Genomic DNA, 7,623 nt, shown 5'->3' with positions numbered 1-7,623 from the left:
GGATTGATTTATGTTTGATGGATATAGGTTTGTATGTAGGTTGGTATGTTAGTATGTATGCTGGTTATACATGTAGGTTGGTATACACGATTGATGAATTACGTTGTGTGTATATGGACGCATATGTGTATAGATGTATGACATGTATGAGATTGCCGTGAGTGTTTTGTATGAGATTACTGCGAGTGTTCTGTATGAAATTGTTGTGAGTGTTCTGAATGAGATTGCTGTGAGTGTTCTGTATGAGACTGGTGTTATATATATATATATATATATACTGTAACAACGCTTTAAACGGTTGAGTGCACACTAATCCTTATGCTTGTTACCTCAGACTTAAAAATGGAATAGTCCAGATAAGATCCGACAAACAAAGCAAAGCAGCTTTAAATGGATACTTTAAGGTGTCGTGCCTTGTTAGCGAAAATCCAATTTTCCCTAGGATCAGTAAAGCGAAAACCCAAGTTGGGGTATTTGTCTGACGAAAGCGAGAAATGAGTAATTGTTATAAAAACACCGAATTACCGTAGTTTAGATTAGCGCCCGTGCTGTTAAAACAATGGAGAGGAGATTTACTAGAGAGTCGTTTCGTAAAAAAAAAAAAAGTTGGATGTTTAAACACAGGAGAAGAGATGATCAGTTTCTTAATTGAACAAACAATTATTATAGAATGTATTTAGGTATTTACCATTATATGTTAAGATATAAGTTATTGTTGTTTTTGTAGAAATTATAATGTACATCTATGAAATATTAAAGTATTAGAGTTATTAAATTTGTTAAATGTAAAGTACTTTTGTGCAACTACACTATACTTCAGCATCTAATAACCTACTACTGTGATTACGGTATACGCATTTCTGTGTTTTTCTTGTAATTTGAGAGTCCTGGTATAGCAATATCCCGTGTTTACTGTAGCGTGACTAGTCTTACTGTAGCTTCACGAAAGCGAAGAGATTTTAGAGTTGATTATGGCTAGGTTTCGCTCCTCCGGCCCAGAAGATAGATAAGATAAGATAGATAGATTCCCTAAACTGTGACTCCCCTATCCCTACTCAGTACTTTAATCTAATTAGGACTGATCCATTACACCTGTAGGTATATTCCCTCTTTGCCTAAATAAAAGTGTCAAACAATTGGGACGTCTAACTAATGGGATATAACCGCACTGCAGCAAGCAATCAATAACGTATTTCATCAACTGTGATGTAATTGGGAGATTTTCAATGTAACGCATTATTTGAAAACAAGACATGAAAATGCCTGGGTCTTCGTTGAGTAAAACTTTTGGTTTTCACACCCTTTTCCTGGCCATCATATTGTACATAATACTGGCTGCATAATGATGTAAAAAACATATATATTACTATTTATCATGATATATACTTGCATTTTAACTGGAGTGAAAGATTAATATATATTAAACGAAAAGATAGTTTGGTAAACATCTTATCAAGAACATTGTGGTACATGTATAAAATATCCAATAATTATGGATAGCAACTATTGATCTTTTTTTTATGAATACACTGATTGTGTGGTGTTATATATATATATATATATATATATATATATATATATATATATATATATATATATATATATAAAATGTAACACTATTTTATTCATTAAGATCACAAAGTTGTACATATTAACTATACTAGCTCATTTTGTATTAATGTTTTTACCGTGTATCATAAGCCTTATGGATGGGAGTTGCTTTTTTATGTAACCAACATATTCTTTTATAAATCATGATAATTGTAACTTGCGCACTTGACCAAAAGCCAGATGCTCATGATATAGTCGTATGAATGTTTTTTACATGCTCATATTACCGGTACTAAAACACGAGGATCATAGATGTTTCCACTACGTGAAATATTGGGTCCCCATTGCTTTCTTTCCACACATGCTGATACACTTGCCATGAAGGCTCACAGCCAAGCAAAAGACTATGATGCTCTCTGACACGTTCCCATGAGGTGATCAGTGTCATCACTTCCCTTCATGCGGTTGCCAGTTCGGGCAACGGAGTGGGAGTAGCTAGGATCGACCAGGGTTCCAGATACATTGTAAATGTTCAAGCCAGTGAGTGTTTACTCACGCAGTATCATTCACATTGGATACTGATCGTATAACTCTGTGAATAATGATAGTGAATGTTAGGACTAATATCCCCCGTTTCATTGTACCTGTCCCCGTTTGACACCCGACGCACACCCTGCAGTAAATATATCCGGGACTCGATGTGCGCATGACATAACAAAAACACCGATCAATGCTTATCTCAAAGTCGCCTTGCGGGTTATGGGGATATGCAGTTTCACAAGCAAGCAATGAATAATGTAGATATCGCCTGACCTCACCCAAGCGTCATCTCCTGTTGGAGCCAGTTTTGGATGATAAATCGATAAAATACAAAAGTCCAAAGATGAGCTGTATAATTTACTCAACCGGTTTCCCGAATGTGATTTTCAAGAGTGGTGGACAGGCCAGACAGTTTTTTTGGTCTCCACATGTCTGCCATAAAACGTTTTGAAAGCTTTACTGATGCATGGAATGCTGTAACCTTGATCAAGCAACTTCTGCTGAGCAAGAGTCGCATGCCGCCATTTGAAATATTCATAGAAAGAGCATATTCGAGTGAACCTCCAAACTTGTGAAAAGTAAACACCGAAGGCTGGAGCTGTAGGAATATTGCTCGACAAAAAGCGAAATTTGACTATTGAATAGTTGAAGTCATCCCTCTTGTCATTCAGTCTCGTGGAGAGTGTTTTGTCACTTTGAATCCTTTTGTGAAGATCTAAATACGAAACAGATGAGGTGGTCTCACTGGTCTCCTTTATTTCTTGTTCAGGTGGGTAAATCAGTGGCAGGGAATATAAGATCATCAATATACCTGAAGCTTAAGTTAAACTTCTCGGCCAAATTGCCTTACATTATTTCTTCATCGGGTCATGACTTTCCATGGCCATGAATTTGGAAAGGCGGGGAAAATTGAGATAATAAAACTTATTATCATTTCACTTCGGAATGAAAATTCAGGGCGGACGGGACTTGGGTAAACACAGAAAAAAAAACACGGACAGCCGAAGCATATGAACAAAACAGGGCCGTCTTTGCCGATACAGTTAGACGTCGTGTTTGTTATTAATTATTATTATTATTATTATTATTATTATTATTATTATTATTATTATTATTATTCAGCAAATACGCAAAACATGATATAACAATGTGATTGATAATGCCAAGACGTAATGCGAAATGAAGCCATTATCAATACACGGTCATATAGTAAAAGATTTGAACGCAGGCACACGGGCACATGCATTGCATTATATTACAGTACAGTACTATTTTTGACAAATGACATAATTCCCCAGAAGTGACATTATATGTGTATGTAAATAGAAGTGACAAAAGCCTTTCTATAACCATAAGTAGGTTGTAATATTAAGACTAGATCATAAGCATTTGTTTATGAAATCACAAATGCTCATACGCTTATAGTGCAAACAATTCACACATGCAACAATGCTTGAACTGTTCAATAAAGAGAAGGAGCGGTGGGGTAGCCACGTGGTATAAGCGTTTCCCCGTTATGGCAATGCCCATGTTCGATTCCCCACATGGGAACAACGTGTGAAGTTCAATTCTGATACTGCTGGGATATTGCTAAAAGCGGTGTAAAACTCAACTCACTCACTCACTCACTCACAAAAAGGGAACAGTTTGCAAGAAACGGGAGGCCCATCTATTCAGCTGTTGCTTGGTACAATATGGACCATATTCCTCGAAAACACATTTACTGTGGTTATCAGGTTTTGAAAAGAGGCTCGTCATTTTACGTTTTTCCACGCACGTTGCTTGCTCAGTGTTAATAGAAAGTCTTTGTGTGTAACTGACTCAGGCGTTCTTCTAAAATCAAACTGATATCATGATAATGTAGCTCATGAACAAATGGTGAACGCCAACGAAGAAGACCAAGATGTTCAAATATGTCACCCGCATTGGCGATGAGGTTATTATATTCAGTCGTGGGAAAACACAGACATCATAATGGCTTGCAGTCAATTGGATGGTTAGAAAGTCCAATTACGGGCACTCATCCCAGCAACGAGTTACTCAGTCGTCACGTATTTCTCATCACAATTTCCTGTACCGTATATTTTGCGGGTTGTTTGATTCAGACGGTTCAGACTGGAAATGTAAACACCTCCTGACCTCTACGTCGTCATCATCATCATCATCATCATCATCATCATCATCATCAACGCCGTGATATAACTGGAATACTGTTAAAAGCGGCGTTAAACCCAACTCACTCACTCACTCACTCATCATCATCATCATCATGGGGGTATGGGTGGCCCAGTCGTCTAAGGCGCTGTGCAGAGTTGTGTCCCTTGGCCACACCAGAAACCTATGATTGTGGATTCGAATCCCGGTTCGACCCGATTATGTTTCTAGGTTTGTCATCACCATACCCGTGCTGGTGGGTTTCACCGAAGTGGTAAACGCCTGAGACCTACATCCCTTCGGGCTTTCCTCCCACATTAAGCTGACACGCCTCGATATAACTGGAATACTGTTAAAAGCGGCGTTAAACCCAACTCACTCAAACTCATCATCATCATCGGCAGCAGCAGAAGCATTCCGCCCCGGACGTGACACGTCTACGCAAAGAACAATCAACCACACCTCCTGTAGCCACTTATATGGAACTTGACGTGATTTCCCGCTCCCTGTTCACATACCGTACGTACACATGTATAAATAGCAGCGATATGTACACTGTCAGTTGAGGCAAGTGACTGCTTGCATGGTTCTATAAGAAATGATTGTCTCGTTTATGTGTTGACAACGACATGGGACAGAACATCAGCGTGTGACAAAGAACGTAATATATACAGTGGCAGCCTTAACAGTCATCCAATAGGACAGGGAAAAGTTATGATTAGAATGAGGGGTAAGTACATTTTCATATTTCATCATTCATCAGTGCTCCTTATGAAGTTGGTTTAGTGTTTCAGTGAAAACGCGATAGGCTTTGAAGGTCATTTCGATTTTTCCAGTCAAATTTACTTCAACGTGTATATATAATGAATCATTCGTTGATCTTGTTAAGGGTTTTTTCGTCCCTATTTTGATCGGTCTATTCCTACTATGTGGCGGATCCGTGGCGGAAATATTTTTGAGTGTGAACTTTCAGGTTTTGTTGTAAATAATGTAAAACGTTGACAACGCTTCTTTGTGTTTTTATACACTCATGTATTTGACACCTGACTTTCATTATTGATTATGAATCAATGAAGAAATGGTTTAAATGTATGCAGCAAAACCTTTCCATATACATAAGAAATCTTTTCTAAAAGCAGAATCGATTGTACTATGTGTTTATGACCAATCACTATCAATTAGTGATGACACTAGGTGTACGCGTATCCTGACCCTCCGCAGGCACCCATCTCAAACACATGCTAAAGCAAGTCAATTGTTCACCTAAAAAAGCACGGGAAAATAGGGTAAAAGTCAAAACAGGGAATGGCATTGGACAGGATATTTGTCATGATATTTCCCCAAGATGTCTACCGTATTACCTTCTGAAAGCTTTACTGAGGCCTTGAATGTTCGTGGTAGAAAAAGCATGCATTGTTTCTAATGTCTAAAACGTCAATGTTTGACATTGATATGCGAAACAATACTATTAAATGTGTATTGTCATTATCGCTAATGAATTGTCAAATTAGAGTCCAATGTATCATATTGCTTCTCTTGTTCCCTTTTCGGTTATGAAGAATACTCGATGCAATTTATACTTGACTCCTAAGGGACAGACCATATAATATTCGGTGGAAGTTGGGAGGGAGGTGGTGGAGCATTTTATTCAGGACGTTCAAAATATCTGGCAAATAGTTCATTTATTTTGGTACACCCTTATTTTTGTCCAGCTTTCATAGACAAACTGAGTAGATGGCTGATTACTAACAGTTCGCAAACAATGTCTTCTTAAATGGCACATTGTCTGATAATAAAGAGTTAAAAGCTGGTGTACCACAGGGATCGATACTAGGCCCTTTCCTTTTCATTGTGATAAACTGAACGAGATCATATGCCGACGATACATCCCTGTGCATATCATCTGCTAACATTGAATATATAGAAACTACAATGCATAGAAATTCAAACAAAATTAACGAATTGGCTCAAGCCTGGCAAATCGTTTATAATCCTAGCAAAACAAAACCAATTCGTGTTTCCACAAAAGAGCCTCATCAAACTCTTTAACAATTTCAATGTTTTCATTATCCAAAAATAATTTCAAACACAAACACTGGGTGGTATATTTTCGCCATGAGCAAGTAGTCATGTCATATTGATTCAATCATTAAAACTACATCAATGACGCATTCAATGTAAAAGCTTAAGTTTATGCTCAGTCGTAGTGTGTTGAACAAGATTTATGTATTGATTACACTACATTTTGAATATGCATTTGAAGTTAATGACGGCTGTACAAAAGAGCAGAGTGATCGATTTGAAAAACACAAACTAAAAGCAGCAAGAAATGTAACTGGTTTACAATGCTATACAGTCAAAACATTATATATCAGAGCACAGGACAACGGCCTAAAAACCTGCATCGAAACGTCGCTGAATGCAAAACAAACAGAAGTTGTTATCCATAATGTTTTATTAATTCAAGACACCACCATATCCAGCAAACGTTTTATATTTGGGCCCTTTCAGGCCTTTATTTGTCTACCCAGTCAGCCCCTCTTTCAAGTGTTCTGTTCAATTCATGTTCGGGATCTGCAACTCTTTCGTAAATAAGGAAAAGCTGTACAACTCAATGCAACACTGTCATCAGAGTCACAGCACAAAAATACGTTCGCTTTACCGAGTGTTCGTTTCAAATGTTTTTGAATGCGCAAATGGAATGCCATTCACATCTGTCACCTCTGTGAGATTCGGGATGTTGATAATCGTTCTCTGCGTTTACGTCCATTGCATTCCTACTCTGACATTTCATAAAGCAGTGTCATTAACCACATCATTTGAAACTGGCATCAGTGATATTTAAATGTGTTACACAGAAAATTAACCCTTGATATTTGTAAGTGATATATGGTATAAAAACTTATTAGTTTAATGAGGCCATCGGTGTTAAAGAGTGTTTGTGTAGCGAAAGTGATCTTCAATCGTATAGACAGTATTTTATAGCACACAGAGCCAGAATTAACAGCTATTAGTATGGTATTCCAATACTCAAAACCTGTGTTTCTGATCAGATTAACTACTTCAACTATCCTTCATCCATGAAGGGACCATCTTGCATTAAGATAATTTATTTTATGAAATTTTAACTTCTTGTTTTGTTTAAGAAAAAAGTATGTTTATTTTTAAATTTCAGCTAATCTTGCAGATATCCAGTTAATCCTCGGCGTGATCGGTGCATTATGGGTAGTGTCGGTGACGTCAAGTGACATGTGTGCAAGGTATGACGTCAATGGCTGTAGCATTCCATTCCGACTTCCGTTCTTCTACAAGACAAGATTTACACCAGCCTGCAATCGACATGACATATGCTACAGATGCGTGAGTGAATACTGGCTA

Source organism: Haliotis rufescens, unplaced genomic scaffold, assembly GCF_023055435.1.
Source record: "Haliotis rufescens isolate VD_foot unplaced genomic scaffold, xgHalRufe1.0.p SCAF_17, whole genome shotgun sequence".
Taxonomy (NCBI): domain Eukaryota; kingdom Metazoa; phylum Mollusca; class Gastropoda; order Lepetellida; family Haliotidae; genus Haliotis; species Haliotis rufescens.
The sequence above is the reverse complement of the archived record's forward strand: the minus strand, read 5'-3'. Positions refer to the sequence as shown.